The sequence below is a fragment of the Mauremys reevesii genome, linkage group 5 (genome assembly GCF_016161935.1).
Source record: "Mauremys reevesii isolate NIE-2019 linkage group 5, ASM1616193v1, whole genome shotgun sequence".
Taxonomy (NCBI): domain Eukaryota; kingdom Metazoa; phylum Chordata; order Testudines; family Geoemydidae; genus Mauremys; species Mauremys reevesii.
Window position 1 is genome coordinate 81,441,994 of NC_052627.1, and position 27,628 is coordinate 81,469,621.

The 27,628-nt window shown below is 41.5% G+C and overlaps 1 protein-coding gene and 1 long non-coding RNA gene across 7 annotated transcripts in view; one reads left to right on the forward strand and one right to left on the reverse strand.

The window, feature by feature from the left end:
- The window catches only part of MTNR1A (melatonin receptor 1A), a 97,798-nt gene that overhangs the window by 53,478 nt on the left and 16,692 nt on the right, over window positions 1–27,628 (reverse strand). The gene's annotated exons all lie outside the window — the stretch shown is intronic.
- LOC120406654 lies at window positions 4,773–19,897 on the forward strand. 6 transcript variants are annotated; one of them, XR_005599448.1, is made up of 5 exons: window positions 4,773–4,965; window positions 10,455–10,652; window positions 11,929–11,966; window positions 13,270–13,395; window positions 19,804–19,897. It is a non-coding gene; the product is annotated as an uncharacterized LOC120406654 (long non-coding RNA). The 6 variants fall into 6 exon arrangements; XR_005599446.1 differs by having other exon boundaries at window positions 10,455–10,615; XR_005599449.1 differs by lacking the exon at window positions 19,804–19,897 and adding an exon at window positions 18,304–18,429 and having other exon boundaries at window positions 10,455–10,615.

Sequence of the window (27,628 nt, forward strand, 5' to 3'; positions counted from 1 at the left end):
GCAGTTTATCTGGTCGAAGTGATCAAATCTGACCTATTGTTACATGAACCTTAGTAATACATTCTGAAAATGGAAAAAGATGCCTATTAACAGTGTCAAATAGAGTTCTTCAAATAACAAATATTCTAAGACAGAATGAAATGCATACTGAGACAGGTGGACTAAAATCATCCAGAAATTGACAAACCAGGTAATCTAACCTCCAGAGACTATCCTAAATTTCAGATTGAATGAGATGGAAAAAGTCAGTTTTGACTACCCAGCATGCAAACAAAGGTATCACAAATTTTATGTTGATTAAATGCAGCTGCAACTATTAACTTTTGTGAAAAAAAAATCAAGCAGCTATAAGAGCCCTACTCCCATCTGTAGGAAATCCCACACTGGTACTGTTAAATACTCTATGCCCTTTGGACTATTGATGGCTAGATCCTGTTTTAGTCACATCATATTCAGTCCCAAGACTATGCATGATAACGAAGACAACCATTGCCTTCTGTCCTCCCCCAAGCATTTGATTGGGGAGGACAGAAGGCAATGGTTAGGAGGAGATGGCTGACCAGGGGCAGATAGCAAGAGGACATAAAATAGAAAGCAACTGGAGAAAGGAAAAATCATGGCACTAACAAGACATGCCTCACCCTTGGCTTTAGTCATTTTGCTAGTATGTTGTGTGCTTTTGCTACAGTCTCTCACAGTATTCTTGCTAGCAAGTTAAAGAAGTATGGACTGGATGAATGGACTATAAGGTGGATAGAAAGCTGGCTACAGCGTCGGGCTCAATGGGTAGTGATCAATGGCTCCATGTCTAGTTGGCAGCCAGTATCAAGTGGAGTGCCCCAAGGGTTGGTCTGGGGCCAGTTTTGTTCAATATCGTCATTACTGATCTGGAGGATGGCATGGACTGCACCCTCAGCAAGTTTGCAGATGACACTAAACTGAGAGGAGCGGTAGATATGCTGGAAAGTAGGGATAGCATACAGAGGGACCTAGACAAATTAGAGGATTGGGCCAAAAGAAATCTGATGAGGTTCAACAAGGACAAGTGCAGAGTTCTGCACTTAGGACAGAAGAATCCCATGCACTGCTACAGACTAGGAGCTGAATGGCTAGGCAGCAGTTCTGCAGAAAAGGACCTAGGGATTACAGAGGACGAGAAGCTGGATATTAGTAGACAGTGTGCCCTTGTTGCCAAGAAGGCTAACGGCATTTTGGACTGTATAAGCAGGGGCATTGCCAGCAGATCGAGAGACGTGATCATTCCCCTCTATTCAACATTGGTGAGGCCTCATCTGGAGTACTGTGTCCAGTTTTGGGCCCCACACTACAAGAAGGATGTGGATAAATTGGAGAGAGTCCAGCGGAGGGCAACAAAAATTATTAGGGGGGTGGACCACATGACTTATGAGGAGAGGCTGAGGGAACTGGGATTGTTTAGTCTGCAGAACAAGAATGAGGGGGGGGGGGGATTTGATAGCTGCTTTCAATTACCTGAAAGGGGGTTCCAAAGAGGATGGATCTAGACTGTCCTCAGTGGTTCCAGATGACACCACAAGGAGTAATGGTCTCAAGTTGCAGTGGGGGAGGTTTAGGTTGGATATTTAGGAAAAAACTTTTTCACTAGGAGGGTGGTGAAGCACTGGAATGGGTTACCTGGGGAGGTAGTGGAATCTCCTTCCTTAGAGGTTTTTAAGGTCAGGCTTGACAAAGCTCTGGCTGGGATGATTTAGTTGGGGTTGGTCCTGCTTTGAGCAGGGGGTTGGACTAGATGACCTCCTCAGGTCCCTTCCAACCGTGATATTCTATGATGTCTGTTGTTTCTTTTGTTCTACCCTTTTCCATTGTTCAAGCCTTTTCAATTTTCTATTTAGATCCTAAACTCTTTGAGGCAGGGATTTGTCTAATTCTATATATGTGAGGCACCTAGCACATTTTGGCACTCAATAAAATAATAAACGATAATACCAAAGCTGTTCCTGGATACTTTTTTTAAATAAAAAAATCTTATGGGAAAGATTTATTCTTTTAAACTAAATGTACTGATCTCTGGTCAGAAAAAAAACAAAACAAAAAAGCAAACCCGTAATCACAGGGCCTGAAAACACAATTCAAAGGTTTTGTGTAGTTTTTCCTCCTGAAATCATGTGCTTCAGTGAAGCGGTTACCTAAGGTCTGTTCCTACTCCATGGAAGTCAGAGTTTTACCATTGACTTTAAGGGGAGAAGGAACCTACCATAGCCTATTATTTCTTGAAGATGGATTAGAACAGTGGTTCTCAAACTGTGGATTGGGACCCCAAAGTGCATCACAACCCAGTTTTAATGGTGTCACCAGGGCTGGCTTAGACTTGCTGGGGCTAGGGGTTTAAGTCCTTGGGCTTTGGCTCTCTTTCCCCCACCCCAGACAGTGGGGCTTTGGCTTTTACCCCCCTCCCACCAGGGCAGCAGGGCTCGGGTGGGCTCAGGCTTCAGTCCCCCCTCCTGGGATCATGTAGCAATTTTTGTTGTCAGAAGGGGATCATGGTGCAATGAATTTTGAGAACCCCCTAGATTAGAATATGCAAAAATAATTACAAGGGGGCATATCTTCAAATGATGTAATTTATAATAGATAATGGAGCTATGTCAATGTACACCAGCTAACGATCTGCTCCCAAGATACTAATCAACTGGTTAAAGAGAAGAACTGCCTAACTCTGTCATGACACATGAAACTCCAGTATCACACAACAAACTATGGGCAATGCAGGCAGTACTGACACAGATAGGTGTAAAAATTCAGCAGGCTTGAACCTAATTTGGCAGATTGCACTGAACTTCCATCATACAGATGAAATAATACACTGAAGTGAAAGAACAGATTGAGAGACTCCACAGGAATCTCTTAAATCCTGTTTGAAGATCAATATACCAGTAGAGCTGCATGTATTGTGAGGACAGCCATTCTAAAAACCTGCAATTAAAGGTGTGACTGTTAATTAAGATCAAATGATAGTCTGATGATTAATAATAGAGATGTTTTTATTAACCTGCTCACTTGCAATCTGCCATCCTCTAACATAAGTAAAATACAATTTAAGGCTACAATACATAGACTCAGAATGTAGGACAGACCCAAAATACTCATTTAGTTCATTTCTAATTAATTGATTGTAAGTCCTCTGGGACAGGGACCATCATTTTGTTCTGTGTTTATACAGTGCCTGCCACAATGGGACCCAGGTCCATGACTGGGGCTCCTACACATTAGTGCAATACAAATAAATAACAGTAGTAATGGCCATGCTATCCTGGTAAGCATAGTCCTTTCCCCCATCACCACCACCTTTTTCTGAACACTACAGTATATTACAGTCTCATGAAAAACAAACAAAACAAAAAGTGTGTAGAAAAACAAGAAATTCTTCCTTCTAAATACTCACAAAAGTGGGATTGGAAAGAAGGAAAAAGTTTTATTTTGGAAAAGTGGAGAGGTCTAGATCTAGTGAGCTTTTGATCCTGGTGAGTTTTGTATGTGTTTATAATGGCTGTAGAGCAAATAGATATTGTGGCAGAGCTCTGACCTTGTCTCCGTGGGACCTGAACTTCTGGGCAGTTTATGCTAGCCTCAGTGGCTCACTGTGACCCTCTAAGTAGCCGTTCTCTCTCTAGGGCCAGGGTTACAGTCTACTGAGCCCTTTTCATCATAGGCTGCAAGGAGGTTGGTGAGAGAACTCCCACAGTCTCTGTTGTCCCCAGGGGAGGCTCTATGTATTTTGCCACCCCAAGCACGGCGGTCTTGCACATTCGGCGTACCACCGCCAAATTGCCGCCAAAGCCGCGGGACTAGCAGACCTCCCGCAGGCATGCCGCCGAATGCAGCCTGACTGCCGCCCTCACGGCGACCGGCACACCGCCTCCTGCAGCTTGCTGCCCCAGGCACGCGTTTGGTGTGTTGGTGCCGGGAGCCGCCCCTGGTTGTCCGTAGGGGCTTATTTCAGAACAATTTAGACTCTTGTTCTTCCCCTCCCACTAGTGGCAGTTTGGAGGGAACCCAGGCCCGCCCTCTACCCGGGTTCCAACCCAGGACCCTAATGGTAGCAGCTGTTGGCAGCCAACCTTTCACTGCCAGAGTTGCTACATTTCTCTGGGCCACTTCCCCACAGCTCTCCTGCTTCTCCCTTCTTCACCCTTACCTTAGGACTCCCTTACTGATGGTTTGAGGGTGTCTTCATTAACCAATCCTTCAACCGCACTTCCTCTCCTCTGGCTCCCTAGCTCTCTTCAGCCTGACTGGAGTGAGCCCTTTTATAGTATCATAAAGGCCTTAGAGTCAGGTGTTCACATTACCTTAATGGCCTCACCTGACTCTTTGCAGGTTAATTGGAGTCAGGTGTTCTCATTAGCCTGAAGCAGCCCATCACTCAGGAAACAGAAAACTGCTAATCCAGTGGCCGGTATATCTGCCTTCTACTACTTTGTTGTACGCAACTGGCCTGGGTCTATCACAATATGCACAGGAATATGACATTCTAGATCCTCAACCCTCAAGTGTTGTAAATGGGGAAACACTACACCAACCTGCACAGCACTGGCCTGCTAAACCCAGGGTTGAGAGTTCAAATCCATTTAGGGATCTGGGGCAAAAATCTGTCTGGGGCTTGGTCCTGCTTTGAGCAGGGAGTTGGACTAGATGACCTCCTGAGGTCCCTTCCAACCCTGATATTCTATGATTCTGTGAGGTCATAGCACTCGGAATTACTCTGGAATTTCCACACACAAAACCCACTGGGACTAATAAGAAAAGTCTGTCATCTGTACGTGGAAGTGTTAAAGTTGAAAAGTTTCACATATAAGGGGAAGTCAGAGTCTGCTAATCAGGTTCTTACCGACTACCTAGGACAGCATCATTATACCATTTCACTTTAAAAGAAAAATAAGTAAGAAAGATTTCAAACTTAACATCACTGACAAGGCAACAGTAGAGGTAATAATTAATTTTTCCACTGTCATGGGTATTACACTGTTTCAGTTGTGCATAGGAAACAAGATGTTTTATATTAGGGAATTTAATAATGAACAACTGATTGATAAGAAGAGCATTAAAACTGGGAGATGAGGTGAGAAGATTGGGAGACACTCTCGAAATCTCCATGCCTGGCTTCACAGGAGAATGAGTGTATAGAAATGGAAATTACCACATCTGAGATCTGAGACTTAGAGAGCTTAATGAGCTCAACTCGGCATAAGTGAATAATTTCCCATCACAGAATGCTGAAAAAATTGGCACGAGATTGCTAGTCTGGTAGCAAGAATGTTTCATGAATCCATGTATCTATCTGTTTAGGGGGAGTGGGGTGGCTGAAGAATAGATAACAACAGACCTATATTTAAGGAAGTGATCTAACCTCGGTAGCATGCAAGGCTTTAGAACAAACTGTGAAGAAAAGAATAATGAAATTAAGGGAGGTAAATGGTAACGGGGAAGTAATGCAACCAAAACAGATCATGCCAGACTAACCCGATTTCCTTCTTTGAGAAAATAACTGATCTTTTAGATAAGGGAAACACAGTAGATCTAATATACTTGGACTTCAGTAAAGCATTTGACATCATACCACTTCAGAAATTATTAAACTAGAGAAGATGGGGATTAATATAAGAATTTTAAGGTGGCTGAAGAACTGGCTAAAAACTGGAAAAGACAATATGTTGTGCTATGGGACTGGAGGGAAGTTACTAGTGGAGTTCCTCAAGGATCAGTCTTGAGACCCATATTATTTAATATTTTTATTAATGGCCTTGGCACAAAATGTAGGAGTGTTCTAGTGAAACTTGCTGAGGATACAATGTTGGGAGGCATTTTCAATGCAGAGGATCACTAGAATATTATACAAGAAGAGCTGTATGACCTTGAAGACTAGAGTAACAGAAATGGGATGAAATTCAATAGTACAAAGCGCAAGGTCATGCACGTGTGCTTTAATAAGAATTTCTGCTACAAACTGGGATCTCATCAGTTGAAAGTGACAAGGAGGAGGAAGACCTGGGTGAGCTTGTCGATCACAGGATCATTATGAGCCACCAGAGTGGTGCAGCTGTGAAAAAGGCAAATGCAATCCTAAGATGTATCAGGCAAGGCATTTCCAGTAGTGATAGACATGTATTAATGCTACTGTAAATGGCACTGGTAAAACCTCATCTGGAATACTGCATACAATTCTGGTCATTTATGCGCTAGAAAGGTGAATCCAAACTGGAACAGGTGCAGAGAACTACTAGGATGATCAGAGGAATGGAGGGCCTATCTTATGATAGGAGAATGGAAGAGCTTGGCTTGTTTAGCCTAAACAAAAAGGTGGCTGAGAGGAGATATGATTGCTCTCTATAAATATATTAGGGGAGTAAATACTAGGAAGGCTGAAGAGCTATTTAAGTTAGGGAACAACGTTGGCACAAGAAGAAATGAGTAAACTGGCCCTGAACAAATTCAGGATGGAAGTTTGATGATTATAAACCTTCTTCTGAGTGAGAGTCTGTAACAGCCTTCAATTATGAGTTGGCAGGGAGTGGGAGGAGGAAAACATTAGTTTTAAGAAAGAGCTAGAGAAATGTCTAAGTGGAATTATCTGACAGGGATCTTGTGATGGTAGGAGGCAGGGCAGCAGCACTGGGGCTCCCTTATGGCTTGTCTTATGTTATTAAAGCTCATGCTTCAGGAGTTCAGCCACCCCCCTGCAGGGGTCAGGAAAGTATTCTCTCCCCACATTCTTCCTAGAGCTATTTTGTTTTGGCTTGGCTTGTTCTCCTTCCTCTGAAGCATCACAGATGGCCACAACTGGAGATTGGGCATTGGACAGGGAGGGCCAGGGCTTTGAAGCCACACTGAGCATTCTCTCTCTCTCTCATGGCTGGCTGGCTCTTGCTCAGGGGCCCAGGATCTAATTGACCTCCATATGTGTGTTCAAGGAGGAATTTTCCCCTGGTCAGATTGGTGGAGAGCTGTGGGGGGCGGTCACCTTCCTTTGCAGAGTGAAGCTGTGGGTCACTTGCCAGGATTACCTTAGTGTATCCCATTTAGTCAATTCCCTGCCATTGCAGGGGCCACGTGTATTGGTGCATCTCAGTCCCTCTTATTCTCTGCCTGTGACACATAACAGTTTAGTCTCTTGAGAGCTGTAGTTATTGGATTTAGTTTGTTGGTGGTGGTGGCCTGTGATATACAAGAGGTCAGACTAGATGATGCAGTGGTCCCTTCCAGCCTTAGACTCTCCTTCCACCTACAGATTTTTAATTTTTAATAATTAAACACATTTTATAAATAACTTACACTGCCTTAGACTAAACACAAGTTCCATTATTGTCTTTTTATGCCACTTCACCTTTTACTCCTAAAGTACCCAAGTTGTGTTTTTAAGATTTAACACAAGACTTATTTGACTCAAATCCAGGCTAGAATTTAATTAGGGACCATGATATATCCTAAATGTCAGCAATCAAAATATAAATATAAGAGCAGTGCGACCTTTCTGCCCTGGATACCCAATACTATAATATCACTTTAAAATATACTGTTTGGCATGAATATAAACTAATTTTATTGTAAACTATTAACAGATTAAACAATGATTGTACACTATTTGCATCCTCTCATTTACTTAGGCCTTTCTGCTTTACTCTCACCTATGAATTATTTCTGTAATATGGGCATGTGAAATAACTGAACTATTTACTCATATGACATAAGCTCATCATACATGTTCCACTTCATTCTCCTGCAATAAAGGTTACCTGCCTCATGCTTTAATTTTTCAGTGTAATGCTTAGGGTTTTTTTTTTTTTTTTTAAAGGGGAGCCTTTTTTTTTTTGGTAAACATTACTTTGGGATGCCAGTGCAGCTTCATTAAAAGATGTTTTGAACTTAACTCTTTTTAAATGCTGTTTGTTGTTTACAAATCCATAGTTAAATTGCAAGATTCTACTAAGACTAAGCTTTGTGAGGCAGGAATTGAGTCTCCTTCCATGTCTTGTACAGTATGACATGCTCTGGCTGCACAATAATACAGTAAAGTCTGAATATAAAGTGCTGTGTAAATTAACTATACTATACACTTTGGTTCTTGGGTTTTTTGTTTTTTTAAATAATTATTGATATTTGTTATTCTCTCTAGAACACTTTATAACTATCTTCACTGTTTTGATGAGCCACTAGTCCTGGGGGTAATTATGTATCTTATGGTTCACAGAAGCATTACTATCCCCAAAACTGAATTACTAGTATCCGGATTTGAAAGGGTGAGTTCAGTGAGTGTACCAAAAATTTAACCTGGAATGGGTCCAGCTGGTACAAAATACAGACACCTGACTACGCATGGGCAATAAGTGAATTTACAACTACAACTTTTATTGCCTTACACTTTCAGTTTGCCATAGACCAGAACCAAGGCCAAACAAAGGCCTCGTCAGGTTAAGGGTGTTCTGAAGTGTAACCAATAGTCTGCATTAGAAAGGATAGTAAAGCTTCTGCACTTTTAAATGTCACACAAAGCAGCTGGAACATATTTGAAATGCCTCACAAAAAATAAAACACAAACAAACAAGGGCAAAACCTTGTTTGCACATTGTTTATTTCTGCATAAGCACCCCACCAGCAGCTGAAGAGGTGGTAAGACATCCCTACATTGTGGGGCTATGGAGGATTCTATTTAGTGGCAACTGTACTTTAGCTCCCACGGAGACAAAGCACTGAAGGTTGGGGAGGTGAGGACTGGAATCAAACAAACAATGCCAATTACTCTGTTCTGAACTCTGACTTCTGGCCAAATGCTGATCCTTGCCTCTAGCAAAGACAGTTACAACATTCATTTGGCAAGTTATGGGATTTTGAGATGGCACAGCTACATGTAAGGCAGTGGAGCCAGAGAGCAGCTGCTCTAGATTGCATGCTCCTCTTTGAATCCCACAGAAATCACCTCTGAAGTTTATGTTGCTCAGAGCATCATAAACTCCATGCACTTTGTATCCCTGTGGGGGTTTAATGCACAGCCGAGGAGACACTGGAGGGGAGACTGAGCAAGCTGTGCTGCAAGAGGCAGGAGAAGGCTCCACAACATCATGAGAAAGGGAAAGCAGCCCTGGGATCATTAGGGCTAGTTCAAGGATTCCTTGTAAATATCTGAGCTCTACAAAAATGATAGGGACCATTCTTTGCTTCAAGTTTGTGCCTGTGACTGTTGTGCCAACCCACCACTAACTGAGGCAAAAAAGTGTCAAACTTAGTTTCCCCCCTTCTGCACGTTGCTGCTTGAAAAAGGATTATTTGGTTTATAGAACTTTATATGCTGCAAGCAAGACACTGACTGCTTCTCTGGCCTTTCAATAGGATTCCCTTGTGGAGCAGCACACACCTTGTTTGTAACTCTTAGGTTTCTACTCGTGCACAAAGAACATAGGGATTAATACATTGCACTAAGTACTATTGGCAAGTGCCTGGAACATCTTTGGCATTCATAACGGAAGAGAGCTCATTTTGGCCTCCCAAAGAGCTGAAGGCTAAAAAGCAAATGAAGGGCAAACAAAGAACTTAAACCACAGAATTAGCCTAAAGGCTTCTTAAGGTCATTGTCTTTAGATGCAGAATTTTATACACATGGAGAAGAAAAACAAAAAGTAGTATGTCGCGAGTAACAAATCTCTGTTTTTTAATATAGATTTAAGTTTCTAAGAAGGAAATTAAGGAGCAACTTGAAACAACTGCAGTTATGACAAAATGAACTTTTATTGAGTAGGTAAAATCTAAAGAATTAAGTGACAGTCTCATGGTAACCCACCATTATGAATGTCTCATACTCTATGATGACACTGATGAGGAAGAATTAGTTGGAAGCAAGACACACAAGAAGGAAATGTTAATCTTAAACTGTAGGAAATCGAGAAACATATTTTGTTGACTTGTGGCCTGATCCAAAGCTAACTTAAGTCAATGGGAGTTTTTACAGCTATCATGAAACATTTTACATTATATTTTTCCTCCACACCTAAACAGAGTCAGTCTGTGACAGATCCAGTCAAGTACCCCATCTTGGCCACTCACCAGACTACTGGGAGTGGATCAAACAGTTTTAAACCTCCCGAGTCTGAACCCTGTCTAAGGGTACAATCTCAGGGTGCAGATCCTCTACTGAGCACCCCCTTCTGAAAGCAGAAGCCTCAGTTTTGCCCATTACTAGGGCTGACCCAGCTCAAAACACACCAGCTCCAAGAATTCCAGCCATGTGTGTGTTCTGGTCTGCAGGTTAACTCTTCAAAGGAGCACGCATTAAGCATAAGATATAAAATGCATACAATAGACTTTGCACAGGATTCTAAGATGCCATTGTTCTTTATTTAAGCACAAGAAATACACAAGAGTATATATAAAGACAACAAAACATTCTGAATGCAATGCCCCTGACTCTACCTCACTCTTCCTTTGAGGGACCATTTGAATTCAAGGCAGGGTTCCTCCCTGCCACATCGGACTCCTGCAGCAGCTTCCATCTGCTTGAGTTGGTGAAAATGGCTGAAGACCATGAACAGATCAGCTCCTGCCTTTTGTACCTTTCCAGTCCCTCTGTCTAGAGGATAAGCCTGCTCAGGTGATCCCAGACCTTTACCATGAGACTTCTTTGCCAGGTGACCTCTTATGATGAACCAGCACTCTTGAATGGAAGCCAGTCTATTGTTTAGCATGTTTGTATTTGAATGAAGGGCCATCGAGATTTAATAACCCTCTTTTGTCAGCCCTGTATCATAACCATTTGGAACACTAGTCAACATGGAGGTAAAAGGACAACAGAGAAGACAAAAGGCTGCACCTTTAAAATTGAGTTTGCAGCTTGGTCAAGGCACAAAAAATGAGTTCACAACCTCTCACAAAATTCATGAATTGTACAAAACAGATTCCCCCAAATCAGAGTGTTTATTGTTTATTTACTGGAGGACTCCTTACATGCTTAAAGTTAAATCCATGTAGAATTGTAGTCATCACATTTACAGTGACTGCAGTGAGCATGCATGGAGTATGCTTGAAGACCACTAAGGTATGTCCACACTGCAATGTGAGCCCATGGTTAGTAGAACTTGAGTTTGCAGATTCTACGTTTGTTAAGGTGGGGCTTGAGCATCTACATTCGTTTGTAACCTCAAGTTAGGAATAGTTAAACTCTGGGTCCTAACCTGGAGCTCCAATGCTGCATTATGCAGGTCCGAGTCCAACCACCCATATTCCAGATTTCCTAGTGCCCTCACAAAATGTGGCCACTCTAACCCTTTGTTCATGGTACAGTGTGGAGAAACCTGACTGTCCACCAAACCTGACTGTCCAGACGACAAAGAAAATCACCCCATGAGCTTATGGGATACTTTTGGCGGATGTCCAGAGCATGAGTCAGGTGGGGCTGCATTTTCCCTGAAAGGCAATAGGGTTTGGACCCCAACTTGACTCAGGCTTAGATCCTCCATCCCCAGTTGGGTCCTGGGACCCTGAGTATGAGACCTTGGTTAGCATGATTTGTGTGTAGATGGAAGAGGGAGGGGTTAGGCTTGAGCCGGAGTTTGAATCCTAGTTTACACTGCAGTGTAAACATATTCCAAGAACCTTCAGCTTGCTCATAATGTAGCTGAATGAGTATGAAGCAGCATTTCTTAGACAGGGGAATTTTACAGTTGCAGTCCAGGCAATGCCCTCACTTCCTTCCTATCCAACAAAGAGTGAATCTCTCTCTCTATGTTTGACCTTTATTATACTGCTGGTTCTGGCATCACTGCCATATTATCCAACTCATTTCCTGCCTGCACCAGTTCTTTGCACACTCTTCAATAGCCAAATGCACAGGAGGAGAAAATAGGAGAGAGAGTAACTAGAGACTCGTAATATTAAATGCTCTGTTTTTTTACTTCTTTTTAACAGAGATCTTCAGACAAGAGTCTTAAAGAACCTGTAATAAGGTGATTTTTAAATTTAAGTGAAGCTACATATGAAAGAGAGTGAGAACGCCAACATAGCTAACATTTTTAGGTGCTGAATTTGGCAAGGGAGGGGAGGAGACGAGGACAGAAAGAGTTGTTAGTTTCGTAACTACATGCAGTGGACATTCCCAAAAAGAAAAATTTATAAGGGAACACCAAAATAGCTATTTCCTTTCTGTCATTCATCTACTTGAAATAAAGCAGCCTTGAAAATAAAGTTGATAAACTAAGAGGAATATTTTATATGTTCAACATACAGAAATCTCATTAGCATCAATCTGAGTTCTATGTGTGGATGAAGCGTAGAATGTCAGTTTAGGAGCAGATTCTTACCTGGAGATTTAGGGCCAAACTCTACACTTGTTCACGCTCTGTTAAACTTCATTTAAACCAATAGGATTGCATGATATAAAATCAGTACAAAAAGTTCTGAATTTAGCTCAGGCATTAAAATCAGAATATGACAAAAACAACTGAGTAGAAGAAACAAAAACACAAACATGACAAAATCTAAAACAAACTTTTCTGCTTTTAGGGTTATAGATTTTTGGGTTTTTTTTTTAAACAATCTTCTCTTCCAGATTTGGGACCAGACCCTTAGCTGGTGAAAATCAGAAGAGTATCATTGATTAAGCCAATGTACAGCAGCTGAGGAACGAGCCCTTTATTTTTAAAATAGTATCCACTAGGAAATGTCTGCTGAAACTAATTTGCAGATATTGCTATATAAAATTGTAAACCAAGAACAATATTTTCTGTGCATCTCCAATCCCCTCAAATGCAGCCTCAATTTTGCTCTCAGGTCAGTAATTTCAGTAGGCAGGGGAAATGTATATTGTTTTTAATGCGACAGAGGCTGTTTAATTTAGGAGGGTATTCTGACACGAATTTTGTATCCACACTGTAACCTCAAAAGAGTGAAAATTCTTCAGTGGTTTCCTTTAAATCAGAATATTCATTGTCTGTTAAAATTAGCATCAAATTAGCAAAGTAACAGTAACAGCATAATATACTGAACTGCTCTTGATGTCTATGGTGTGAAGAAGTAGAACTAGAATGATAGTAACTAGCACTATCATCTACAATTTTAGTGCCAGGCTATGCCCTTGATCTATGTTGTCCCTTGTCGTCAATGGGATTGTCATACAAAGATTGAGGGCAGTAATTGACCCTCAGCTGGCATTTTATCTTGCTCACAAGAATGAACAATTCTTAACAATTTCATCAAAAGCTTTAAATGATTCTTAAACTAAAGAATCCCTGTATTTCTCACTATAAATAGGTCTCAGGGAAATCTTTCAGTGGGAACATCCGAAGGACAAATCAAGGACAATATTCACTTTTGAAGCTGTTCAAAGGAAGATGATGTTTTAAAACTCCCATGAGTTAATTCACCTGACTTTCACAGGTCAGTTTAATTTCAGCTTATGGATGTTTAAAAATAAATATTTGCTCCCTCTGATTTGACATCACTATATTGTTGTAAACATGCCTAGAATGTGAAACAATGAATTAACATGTCAGATGAAGCCTAAGCAGTAGGAACAGATGAACCATCAGAGTGGAATGATCCTTTTGTCCCACACATGTCCATAGCTGACTAAAAAAACACAAACATAAAACATCAGGAAAGGAAGATAAAAGTATAAGCAAAATCGCTTTAAGTATTTTTAGACTCCTTGTCTTGGTAGATGAATCTCAAAGGGTTAAAAGTTTTGGGGTATGATTAAAATCAGTGATTAAAGTGGAATGTCAGACACAGCAGAATTCTAAACACACCAATCAACTCTCTGTCCCCTTTACATTGTGCTAATTGCCTAGCAGTGGTCACTTAGAACAGCTCTCTCTTCGGTTTCTGGAGACAATTACTGATTGAAGAGTGAGTTTATAATCCCTACCCAAGGTATTCTTGAGGTCAGTCTCTTATCCACACAAGATCACCTTTTACACGGCAACACAAACCTGGGTCTCCCATTAGGCACTCTGACCACTCCTTCAGACTTATTTTCCCAACAAGGCAGGAGGGGAGGGAAGCAGTCCTCAGAAGCCAGTTTACATATGTTATTTAGTACAATTTGGCCCTATTTTACCAATAAACAACTGCTTTCCAAAGAGCTGAATGACCCTCTCCAAAGTCTGCTTTTCTTGGCTCTCATTCTAGTTTGACTAGAACAGTTTTACAGAATGCTCAACATTCTGATTTACTCAATGTGCATCATGGAATCCTGGTAATTACATTTGCGCAATTTATTGGTCCAAATTTTACAGCAAAATGAAGTCTCTCAAAAGAAGGAAAAAAGCTGCTTTCAAGTGTAAAATCCCTGGCCATGACCATACAATCTGTTTTGCTGGCACAAGAACCTTCTGTATGTGGCAACTAACAATGTGAATAATAAAATCTTAGAACTTTTTGTAAAAAGCGGCTTGGATGCAAAGATGATACTTCCCAAGCCCAAGGCTGGCTTCTACAAATTGTTAGATTTTTGTTTTTATGGAAAAATATGATAATGAATTTGACCAACAGAAATTGACAAAATTCCAGTAGATATGCAATGGAAACAAAAACAAAAATCTTGAGTATCTCAACAAACCATGCCACATGTACATCACATTGTAGTGACTACCGGGCTACCATACTTGAATAAAGTATCAGAGGGGTAGCCTTGTTAGTCTGGATCTGTAAAAGCAGCAAAGAATCCTGTGGCACCTTACAGACAAACAGACGTTTTGGAGCATGAGCTTTCGTGGGTGAATACCCACTTCGTCGGATGCATGCATCCGAAAGCTCATGCTCCAAAACGTCTGTTAGTCTATAAGGTGCCACAGGATTCTTTGCTGCTCATACTTGAATAACTAATTTGTAGCTGATTTTTTTTTTAAAGGAGGGAAAGCTAGTATTTACTACTTTGTTTATTATTAAACAATCTGCACAGAGATGCAGGCCTGATTTTCATATAGACCCTGAAACAGCTTCTGAGCCCATTGAAATCAATAAGAGTTTTGTCAGAGATGAAAAAGACCAATTAGGTTATCTAGTTCACTCTCTAAAAGTGAATGATGATATTCAGAAAATGCTTTCTAGTGCTTTCTCCAGTTCACTGTTAAATGACTCACTTATACAGCTTTCCCTTAAAAGACCATTCAGCATTGACGGGTCACAGGAAGTTTTTCCTTTTCCTGATATTTTCCCCTAACTATTCCCATCTCTTTATTGCATCACATTACAGTTCTATTTTCAACCTAATCAAATCCACTCTCATATTAGTGTTTGCATCTTTCAAACGTGTAGGACAAAATACAGTACAGACGTATTTTGAAGCTGCTGAGTGCATTCCATATTATCTTTACAGAATCTTCCATCCTGGAAAGAGACCATGAAATACCAGTTTTCCTCCTCTTGAGCAAAGGGAAATTCAAAATAATTTCCCACTGCACCACATACAGACACACACTCAGCTTGTTCTGTTTTCTGCTTATATTTTGCTCAGTACCACCTGGGCTAATAGCAAGCAGAAAGAAAGCAATAAATCTCTCTCACTTTGAAGCAGAACATGGAACATTCTACATATCAGGATTTTTACTCGTTCTGTTTTTGCTACCAGTTCAAATGGAGTATTATGCAGCAGCAAAACAGGGGGAGAAAGTATGAACACACTCAGGGGAGGAAGACCAAAGAAGGAGGGGGAAAAACGCAAAGCAGGTAGAATGGGGAGCATTAGAAAAGTCTACCTGGGCTAGTGTTGTGTTTCAGTTACAGTACTCTCTCCTATGTGGTCCCTTCCCAATACTAAAATGGCAGAATAAAACCTTCCACATCTCAGTGTCCAGGAATCCAGTGACTATTAAAATTATTGGACTTTGAGGATAAGGACACTCAGTGCTCCCCAATTTAAATGTTCATTTTCGGCTTCATTAAGTCTCTGATGGTTAAAATAGAATGAAAAGTTAAAATACCATAAATGGTTTTGACAGAGAAGCTGATATGCAGTTCCAAGCTGTTCTGCTCCCTAAGCACTTACTGATTAGAGCATTTTTTTAAGTTTCTAACATGTAGAAACTTCTGTTTTATATACACTGTAGTCACAAAAATAAGTAATGATAGCTTATCCGATTATTACTGAACCACTCTGCTGTCACCTTTGCCTTTCTACGCAGATAATACTGCCTTTCTTGCAGTATTTGCACATGTCCCTCATTCAAATAATTTTTCTTTGGCCCACTAGACTACGAAATATTTTTAAATACCGTCTGATAATCTGAAGGTTTTCCAGAGAAATTTATGATGTCATCTAAACAAAGGAGTGCTGATTAACATAACAAATCAGCCCTAGCAAATGCAATAGTAATGGGACTGAACACATTACTCTAATATTCCCACCCCGACACACACACTTTAAAAGGAAAGAGAAACATTGCTACTGTGTTTCACTTGCCAATTGTTTGAAGGAAGAAAAAAGTGGTTGAACTAAGCATTACTTTAATAATATACATTGCTGAACTTCAGTACCTGAGCGGCAACTTCAGGACACACTGTAACCAGCCACAGAGCATTAAAGTGCTGTGTTATCTTCAGTAACTGACACTGCCAATTTCTAAGGTACCTACATAGCTCAGCTTTGGCCTCTGTTGGGTTACCTAAAGCACTGACAGTCATGCCATGTTGTTTCTGGCCATCCTTGAGGAACTATACACACACAGTAAACTCATTTTACCTGTAATCTAATTTAGCTCTGAGGTTTCCAGCCATGAAAGGCAAATGCATTATCTGCTGTATCATCAGGCATCCAGAACGCAAAAATTCTTCACATTATGGCTCTGGAAAGCATACTATATAGCTTCAGAGATTGTTAAATTAAAGTAGACAGACCAACAGGTATGGTTGTTCCTCAAAGATCACTTACTAGCTTTTAAGACAGACAAACCGTCTCCTAATTGTCACCCACCTTGTCTGAGGCATAATTTTCTAGCTAAATGCCTATAATTCAATCCTTATGCATAAAAACTCTTGAGAATAATCTACGCAATTCTATAAATCATGGGGTTTATCATTTACTAACAAAAAATTCTCATTTTGTAACAAAGTATACATAATGATTTCTGGAAGGCAGGAGATTAAATATAACTGGATGAAACATTTTCTATAAATCATGCTGGACAACAATATACTAACATCCACTGTAAAACTTGAGTATTAACTTGAAAGACAATTCTGATCAGTAGGTTAGCCACACATGAGTTACAGCAGGTGTTCTTATCACAGCTGTTTAATGGAACTCTTTGCTCAATGATACCCTTCTTCTTGATTTCTATGTCATAATCCATAATAGCATCCTATTCAAACTGCTTTGTTGACTTTCTACAAGGCAGAACTTAAACAAAATAAACTTTAAAATAGTACTGGGGGCTATTTTCTGAACACTCACATATTTCCCTAAATTATGTCATTAGGATGGATCCAACTTTCTTTCACTGCATTTCATAAAAAAATTTTAATCCATTTTGAGTGTACACTCATGTCTCTATCTTCCATGTTGCACCCTTACACCATGATTCAGTAAGGTACTTAATGATACATCTAACTTTAAACTAGTTCCAGTGAAGTCAGTGAGACAACATTCATGATTAAAGGTAAGCATGTGACTAAGTGCTTTTCTGAACCAGGTCCTATATATCCCTTGGTTTGTTTTCACACAAGGTACAAAAGCATTTTAGTAATGTTTCATTCCACAATATTATAATCCACTAAGATTCCTGTAAATTTAAAAAGACACTTTCAAGGTTTGGGGCCTTAGAATTTGTGTACCTCAACAACAGTCTCATTTACTATATAACAGGGGTCGGCAACCTCTGGCACACGGCTCGCCAGGGTAAGCACCCTGGCGGGCCAGGCCAGTTTGTTTACCTGCTACGTCAGCAGGTTTGGCCGATCACGGCTCCCACTGACCACTGTTCACTGCTCCAGGCCAATGTGGGCGGTGGGAAGCCGCGGCTAGCACATCCCTTGGCCCGTGCCACTTCCCGCAGCCCCCATTGGCCTGGAGTGGTGAACCGCAGCCAGTGGGGCCTGCGATCGGCCGAACCTGCCGATCCAGCAGGTAAACAAACTGGCCCGGCCTGCCAGGGTGCTTACCCTGGTGAGCCGAGTGCCAGAGGTTACCGACCCCTGCTATACAACATACACTAAAGATCTGTTAATGACTCATCAGTAAATATTTTGTTTAGATAACAATTTATCATATTTTCTGTCCTCTCTTCCTATTTGTTTTGTTCGGTTTATTACTACTAGGCAAATTTGCATTAAAAGTTTATTATTTAGGTTTTCATCCGCTCCTGTGGTTTAGTCCTCAACTGAAGTCATAATCCAGTTTGTGACCATAGACATCAAGCATCAATGTCCACGCTATTCCTTCCAAAATGAAAAATGAATGCCAGCCATACCGCCTTTGGTACCAGTAAGAGTGGTTCTGTGTTCTTCTCCTTGGTTGATTCTAGCAGAGATCCTTTTGTTAATCTGGTCCAAGTGCCTCTCTTGGGAGCCATTAGGTCTTTGGACTGCCATCAGGAACATAGCTCAAGGCCAGTGCCAGGGTTCATGAGTGTCCTGATTAAATTAAGTCTTATCCTCTTACTTCCTTTTCCTAATCCAGCATCTACTTTATCCAGGCCCTAAGACTCAGGTAATAGATTCATGGAGGCTTTCTGGACCTCTTCATCATCATGGAGCCATGGGTTCCTTTGGCTTTTTTGGTACCTCAATATTTAGAGTCAGAACCAAAGGGCAGATCTCCAAATAGGCTAGACAGATGTCTCCTTCCTGAAAATCTCCACCTAAGGAAGTAAGATCTATCAGTCCTCCTGCTGCTGCCACCAACTCGGCCTTCCCACAACTCTTGGTTTAGACTGAGAGGTCAATAACAGATTGAATGTAGATGGGTCCGATGAGCCAGTCAGAAAGACCTCCACCATCCTCATATTTCCAAGAGGAGTTTGTAGCCTTCCTATCTCCCTCCCGCCACATCTTGAATCAGTTATAATTTATAGCAAATCCCTTAGAAGAGCTTCAGTATCTTTAACCCACATCTGATAGTTTTCCTATAAGTAGCAGTGGCCCATGGGGGGTGGAGGGGAAATCTGACAAGGCTGGATCATTTAGATTTATGTCCAAAGATAAAAATGTCTTCTAGTCCTATGGCCCTTTATATTCATTATTGCTGATATCTGGTTTTGAGTACCAAAAGTACGCTTGGCACTTAAATTGCCCTTGCCCAAAGGAACGTACAGTCTAAGATGAAGAGAAAAATACAGACCCAAATAGTGCATAGTATGTAAATATACGAGTCAGAGGTGGCACAGGAAACTTGCAATGATCATTTTTGAAAGGATTCATAGAAGTAGTAAATGGGAATTTTAGGTGCACATGGACTACAAGTTCATATCTGTAATATCTTTAATTGAATCACTTAACTCAAACTCATTTTCAAGATTCATATTTTTCCTTTTCCACATTGTCATTATCCTGGGAACTCTTAAAGGCAAAATTAAGTCATTAAAGTAAGTAATCTGTTCGGACAATTAACAGAGTATTAGTTACTGCATTAAACAGCTTAGCTGCAGCAGATTTTTTTTCCAGAGGTTTGAAGAATCCTTAATCCAAAGAATTTAAAGTAGCAAGAAGCAAAGAACGCTGTTAATTAAATCTCTTCAAGAACCTTGCACAATAATACTGTAGTTAAGATAGTTTGGTAGTAAATTGAGAGAGAAACACAGTGTTTTTCTTCTGACATTCTTTGGAAATAAAAAAATATTATCTCCATAGAAAAGACTGATCCGAATCTGAACATCTGCGGGTGCTTTACACTGACTTGTAAACGGAAGAGATTTGATATGGAAGTTACTGAAGGAGAATAAATATGGAATGTCAAAGCTGTAATGTTTAAAGTCTTTTTTTCTAACTGTAGTCACACTGTAAATCTGTGTAGTGCTGTGTACTGCATATTGAAGTAATGGATTGAGACATTCAGAAAACAAAAGAAGTCAGTGATTTTTAGCTATTTTCTATACTGAGTTAATTTAAGTACAGCAGCAGAAAACTATATTTATAAGAAATTAACCTTTTCCAGTGCACAAAATTATAAGTAATGTTATTCAATCGAAAATTACAATACAATGTATTTTAATACAGCATTTTTCATGCAGAGTATCACAAAATGCTGTACAGAGAGTGAAAATTATAACAAAAAGGGAAAAGAGTTTAAAGGTGAGATTTAAAGAAAAGGAATGACTCAAGAAGGAAAATGTAAAGGTAATCAAGACAGATGGAACAGCAAAAATGAAAGAACAGTCCCAAAAATCAAAAGTCATAGGGGAGGGAGAGAGAGGAGGAGAGTTTCCGCACATGTGGGATAAGAAGCAACAGGTCCACAAAGCAGCCAGAAATACAAGAGGACAGTTTTGAACTCAGTTTGGAGATGGATGTATAGTTAAGTCAGTGAAGATTATAAAGGATATGTTGATATGGTCCCATTTCCTGGAGGAAGCAGGAAACCTCACTGTAAAATTCTGGACTCTATGAAACAGAGTAAGGCTGCAGGAAGATCATAGAAGAGTTAACTGAAGAAGTCATAATAGAAAATCATTAAGGCCAAATGAGAATTTTTTCAAGAAGCACAACTGAGTAAAAAGAAATTATGGTACTGAACCAGAGGTGATGACAAGGAGATGTGGCAGAGGACAGGGAGTAGATAATTTTCAAGATAAAACATTTCTGAAATTTCTAGCCTTGGGAGCTATGTTTTCGGAATTAAGAAAATGAACAAAGGCAGAAAAATTCAATAAGGAGAACTTTTTTACCTAAAGAAAGAATGTCAATGGGAGACAAAGGGATAGGGAGAATAGAGCTGAATGTCAAATGGGAAACCACCAAAAAAATTAGACATCCCCGAGAGAGTCTGAGGCATTCCATAGGAGAACAGATAGGGAACAATTTAAAATCTCTGCTAGAAGTGGCAAGGATTATGTAAATAGGATTAAAGCCAGGATAGGAGAATGCTGGAGAAACTGGCTTCTTCTATGATGTGCTCAAACCATGATATGTGAGCCATATACTATAAAAAAAACATAAGAACAGCCATACTGGGTCACACCAAAGGTCCATCAAGCCCAGTAGCCTGTCCTCTGACAGTAGCCAATGGCAGGTGCCCCAAAGAGAATGAACAGACCGGTTATCATCAAGTGATCCATGCCCTGTCACCCAATGCCAGCTTCTGGCAAACAGAGGCTAGAGACACCATTCCTGCCCATCCTGGCTAATAGCCTTCAGAACACCCTCTGGCAAGGAGTTCCAGAGGTTGACAGTGTGTTGCATGAAAAAATACTTTGTGTTTGTTTTAAACCTGCTACCTATTAATTTCATTTGATGGCCCCTTGTTCTTGTATTATGAGAAGGAGTAAATAACACTTCCTTATTTACTTTTTCTATACCACTCATGATTTTATAAACATCTATCATATCCCCCCTTAGTCGCCTCTTTTTCAAGCTGAAAAGAGACCAGCAGGAAGCGCTGCAGGGGTGAGTCCACATGTCTACAACCCCCCTCAAAGAATTCTAGTAGAAAGGTGAGACATGATTTCCTTTTGCAAAAACCATGTTGACTATTTCCCAACAAATTATGTTCATCTATGTGTCTGAAAAATTTGTTCTTATTCATGGAAGATAGGTCCATCAGTGGCTATTAGCCAGGATAGGCAGGAATGGTGTCCCTAGCCTCTGTTTGCCAGAAGCTGGGATTAGGTGGCAGGGCATGGATCACTTGATGATAACCGGTCTTTTCATTCCCTTGGGGGCACCTGCCATTGGCCACTGTCAGAGGACAGGATACTGGGCTTGATGGACCTTTGGTGTGACCCAGTATGGCCGTTCTTATGTACATTTAGTCACATTTAAAGTTGCATCACAACCCACCTTACCCATCTGCCCAAAATCTTACAAGTGTGAAAACAAGAACCTAAGAAAAGAGTGTCCACTATTTCTTCAGACACACCACTGAGCCACAATTCTTTTCCTGTTTCCTCCTTGTTCCATGGGAGGAGTAACTTACTATTGGACTACCCCAGCATTAAATGATTACCCCCTCCCACACCTCTACTATGCTAGGTCAACTTCTCTACCCTGTGAGGGTTGAGATGGAACCAATGCTTACCCATTCCCTGAACACCTGTTCCAGGAAAAGAGCATGCAGGCATGCACTTACATATAGGCATCCAGTGCCAAGGTCCAGGCAATCACAAAATGATGTAAACAGAATTCCTAGTTCACTTGGGCCCAGACCCTCCAAGCTAGTTAGGCACCTAGCTCCCATTGAAGTCAATGGATCTGAACCTTTGAGGATCTAGGCCTTAGATTATATAGCCACATAAAGGACTAAGCCACAATTTAACCCTTACTAATCAACGGAATTGGGAGTGTAATGTCAATCATGAAGTGTTCTCTGTAAATTCAGATTTTTTGCTATTTAACAAGTATGAAATGCCTGTAGTGCTTAAATATTTAAGATATTTGTATTTGAGTCCTTTATTTTTTAGTAACAGCCCACTGTGCTAAAGCATACATATTTCTGAGAGTTTATAGAAGAAATGATCAATCACATACTTCATACTTCAAAAGCACTTTTCATACAGGCACTAACAAAAAATAAATAAAAATGTAAAAGCCATGTTTAAACTTAACCTCATGATGTAACTGCTGCCATAGGTTACTCATGTAGTAGCTACTGAATTTCCATTAAGCATATAGCAGGAAAGAACAGCTATGAAGGAGTTCATGATTTGAAGATCAATTTGCAAAGGAAGCAAGATTGATGTTTTTAAATAAGGTAAGCAAAAGATGTAGACACAAATATTGTTGTCCTATCACAAGGAATTGTCAGCAATTCAATACACAGACAGGTGAACCTCATGGAATGATGATTAAGAAGTTTTTATGAGGAAATATGGTAGGAAGAGAATGTAGAGTTCTGAATTTAAGCAAATATAATATAATATAAGCTCTTCTGGTAATCTATGACATCCTCTCAACACAAGAATAACATGCTCAGAGACACTGATTTCAGTCAGCATGTTTTCAGACAAGTTCTGTAGCTGCTACTGCTTGAGGGAAGTAAGAGAGAGACCCACAAACAAAAACTTACAATTAAGTCATGTAAAAGGTTTGTGACAAATGATTGATATCCCAGATAGAAAGCAAATGCATATAGGCAATTGGATTGCCAATCCACCCTTTCCTGAGATCCCTGATCACAACTTACTTACCATTACCTTAACTTCAACCAATGTGTCTACATTAATCAGGTCCAACATCTCTTTTTAGGGCCTCACATTACTTGTGGAGACTAAGATTATTCAAGGCTTCAGGCTTTATATCAGGACACAGCACACAAAGAGCTCTGTTCAATTTGACAATCATCTCTAGATTGTCTTTATTATGTTACAGCAAGTCTTCCAAGGAAAAATGACCAGGGAAGAATAGCGGTCCCTTTTAAAATGGCAGTGTGCTATGCCCTGAGAACATTTCAATAGCCTAACATTCCAGAGATGACTAAAAACAATTTCAGAAAATGTTTAACATGAGCCTTAAAGGAAAGCCCACTGTCAAAACCAGCTAGTAATTCCACAAGATATCAGAGCAAAATTGAAATATCTATCACCAAAAAAACAAGAGAAAAGTATTATTCAATTAAACACAGAAGGCAACTTAAAGATGGTGCAAACTTAAACCTTGCTCTGAGTAAAGTAATCCTTCAATATGAGAGTGCTCACAGAAGCTACAGGAATCCACAGATATATCAGGGAGTGGTCTTCATACTTGCATATTAAACCTATGAAGTATCCATTAAAAGCATTCAAATGTACAACAAATAGAACCAAGAGAAATTCCTAGGAGCTTCCAGAAAGTACTGGGAAAAAATGGATATATGAGACAAACATATAGTGCTCTATGGACTGAAAAAAGGTAATCTTTAAATAATGCAAGTTCTGTGCCAAGAAAGCAATGAAAGTCAATGTAAGTGTTCCATCAGCTATCAAAGCACCTATAGTCAACATTATTTTCAGTCACTGCAGAGATTCCCAGTAGTAGGTTTCACTGACTGTGGAAGAGACAAGGCAATCAAGAAGTAAGCTGAAAAGTTAGGCAGACTTATAATGGAAATAACCAAAGAAATGCTAACACGTTTGCTAAAAATAATGTTTAAAATAACGCATTTCTGGTAGGAAATAGCAAGTGCGAGAATCTTATGATCTTTACATTAGTTACCACCACATACTGGGACATATCCTTGGCCCTTCTCCCCTCCCATTGTTCCTATCCAAGCTGTGCACAGAGGAAGGAAAAATAGCTTAACCAGCCAGCTGGAGATTATCCTTATTGGCTCTACAACACCCATTCTTGAGCCCATCCCTGATATACTCTGTGTGCACACATACATGCAGACACAAATACATATATGCATATCATGTATATAAACACTCAGACCAGCAATTTTATGCAAACCGCTCATAAATTTGCAAAATTTGATAATCTGGAGCATTTGCTTTTGACTAGAAGGCAGAGGGGGGCAAAGAACATCAAGAACAGATTGATGTTATCCATCCAGACAATGTGGATCCAGGCAAACTGTCCTTGATCCACTGAACACAAAATCCATTTACTGACATGTTTAGACAAAAGAGGTATTGCAATAGTGTGTGGTCTTCTCCCTGCCCGCCACCTTTCCCCTCTCCACAGAGAATCCTGAATCATCAACATCTGAGTCATAATTTATTCATCTAACATCTAAGAAATTTCAACTGGCTTACTAGTACATACTCCCCAAAGGATACAGGGATTGGAGAAGGGTTAGTAGACAGATTCAGTACATATGGCCCGCTATGTAGCCGCGTACTTCCACTAAGGCCTGGTCTACACTAGGAGTTTATGTTGAATTTAGCAGCGTTAATTCGAATTAACCCTGCACCCGTCCACACAACGAAGATATTTAGTTCGACTTAGAGGTCTCTTTAGTTCGATTTCTGTACTCCTCCCCGACGAGGGGAGTAGCGCTAAATTCGACATGGCCATGTCGAATTAGGCTAGGTGTGGATGGAATTCGACGCTAATAGCTCCGGGAGCTATCCCACAGTGCACCACTCTGTTGACGCTCTGGACAGCAGTCCGAGCTCTGATGCTCTGACCAGCCACACAGGAAAAGCCCCGGGAAAATTTGAATTCCTTTTCCTGTCTGGCCAGTTTGAATCTCATTTCCTGTTTGGACCTCGGGGTGAGCTCAGCAGCACTGGCAGCGATGCAGAGCTCTCCAGCAGAGGTGTCCATGCAATCTCAGAATAGAAAGAGGGCCCCAGCATGGATTGACCAGGAAGTCTTGGATCTGATCGCTGTGTGGGGCGATGAATCTGTGCTTTCGGAGCTGCGCTCCAAAAAACGGAATGCAAAGACCTATGAGAAGGTCTCCAAAGCCATGGCAGACAGAGGATACAGCCGGGATACAACGCAGTGCCGCGTGAAAATCAAGGACCTGAGACAAGGCTACCAAAAAATCAAAGCGGCAAACGGACACTCCGGATCCCAGCCCCAGACATGCCGCTTCTACAAGGCACTGCATGCCATTCTCAGTGGGTCTGCCACCACTGCCCCACCAGTGTGCGTGGACTCTGACGATGGGATAGTGTCGACGGCCGGTTCCTCGGAGATGTTCGCGGACGGGGAAGATGAGGAGGACGAGGCAGTCGACAGCGCTTACAGCGCTGATTTCCCCGACAGCCAGGATCTCTTCATCACCCTCATGGAGATCCCCTACCAACCCTCCCCGGCCGTTAACCCGGACCCTGAATCAGGGGAAGGATCAGTCGGTAAGTGCTTTAAACATGTAAACATTTATTTCTAACAGAACAGGAATATTAACTATGTGAAAAGAAGGTCAATATATATGTGGATAGAACAGAAATCCTCCTGGGAGATCTCCACGAAGCTCTCCTGGAGGTAATCGAAAAGCCTATGCATGAGGTTCCTGGGGAGAGCTGCCTTATTGGGTGCTCCGTGATAGGACACTTTTCCGCACCAGGCTATCATCAGGTACTCCGGGAGCATTGCCTCCACGAGCATGGCAGCATAGGCCCCTGGTTTGTGCTGGCTTTCACACAGCATGCGCTCTCTATCTCTCTCAGTGATCCTCCTCAGGGTGATCTCACTCGGCGACTCCTGCATTGAATTAGGGTAATGTTAGTATTGGGAATGCTTCAATGTTCCTTTGCATAACAATAAGCGGCGGTTTACAGCCACGTGGTGGAGGCTGCAGAGGGGCAGCATACAGGGATCTTTCCCGGGGACAGCCGCGAGGGGGTGGAACAGGGGCAGAGTTCATGCTTTCCGGATTGCCTGCAGCAGGAGGGCACTGCTATACATTAAGTTTTAAGCAGCCAAAAGTCTACGGCTTACCATGTGTGCCTGCTCCACGGATTCTGCTGTCCTGCCCCGCTTGTCTGATCTCCAGTGCAAGACCCCAGGCAATGAATGCGAAGGCCGAAAATTCAAACTTGTCCTGAGTGCGCATGAGATAGGTGCTGTGCATGGTCTTGTTCACAGAGACAGACTAGACTGTGTTCAGTGTTCACAAAAATGTATCTTTGTAAGTAATTCACTCCCTTTTTCCCCTCACACAGCTGAGACTGTCTCCCGACCTGCCCCAGCATCCCCCTCACAGAGGCTGGCGCAGATTAGGCTGCGAAAGAAAAGGACACGGGACGAGATGTTCGCTGAACTTATGGGCTGCTCCCGAGCCGAGGCGGCCCAGCAGAGCCAGTGGAGGGAGAACCTCTCTCAGTACCAGCGCTCACACAGCGAACGGGAGGACAGGTGGCATCAAGAAGACCAGCAGGTGACTCAAACGCTGCTTGGACTAATGAGGGAGCAAACGGACACGCTCCGGCGCCTTGTGGATGTTCTGCAGGACCGCAGGCAGGAGGACAGAGCCCCCCTGCAGTGTATCTGCAACCGCCCTCCCCTGCCACAAAGTCCCATACCCCCCTCACCCAAAATAACCAGAAGGAGGGGCGCCAGAGGCCGTGTAAACTGTCACTGCACCCCAGCAGAGTGCTCAAGTACCCAAAAGCTCTCATACCCTAATTTTTGAGAAGTCCTTCCCTTCCTGGATCACCCAAGCCCAAATCCCAGTTTCATCCCTTAACTGTCTAGTTGATTATTAAAAATACTTTGCTGTTAATTACTGTTTCCGTCATGTTCTTGTACAGAAGACTGTGTTTGAAGGGGGGGAAAGGGGGTTGGTAATTGCATAGGACAGTCACCTTTACCAGGGTACAGACACGGGGGCAGGATCATCAGCAGGTCACACACACAGTGCAGTCAGTAGGCACCCTGGTTGGTCTGGGAGGTGGTTTTCATGTTCTGTGTGGGTCGGGGGTACGTGACTTTGTGGCGGGGGAGGGCGGTTACAGATCTTATGCAGCGGTCCTTGTCCTGGACCACAGAGCCACGCAGCAGGGGAATCTGTAACCGTTTTCACCCTGCCACAAGGTCACATAGCCCCCGCACACAGAGTCCCAAAAAGGAGGGGTGGCAGGCTCCGTTGAAA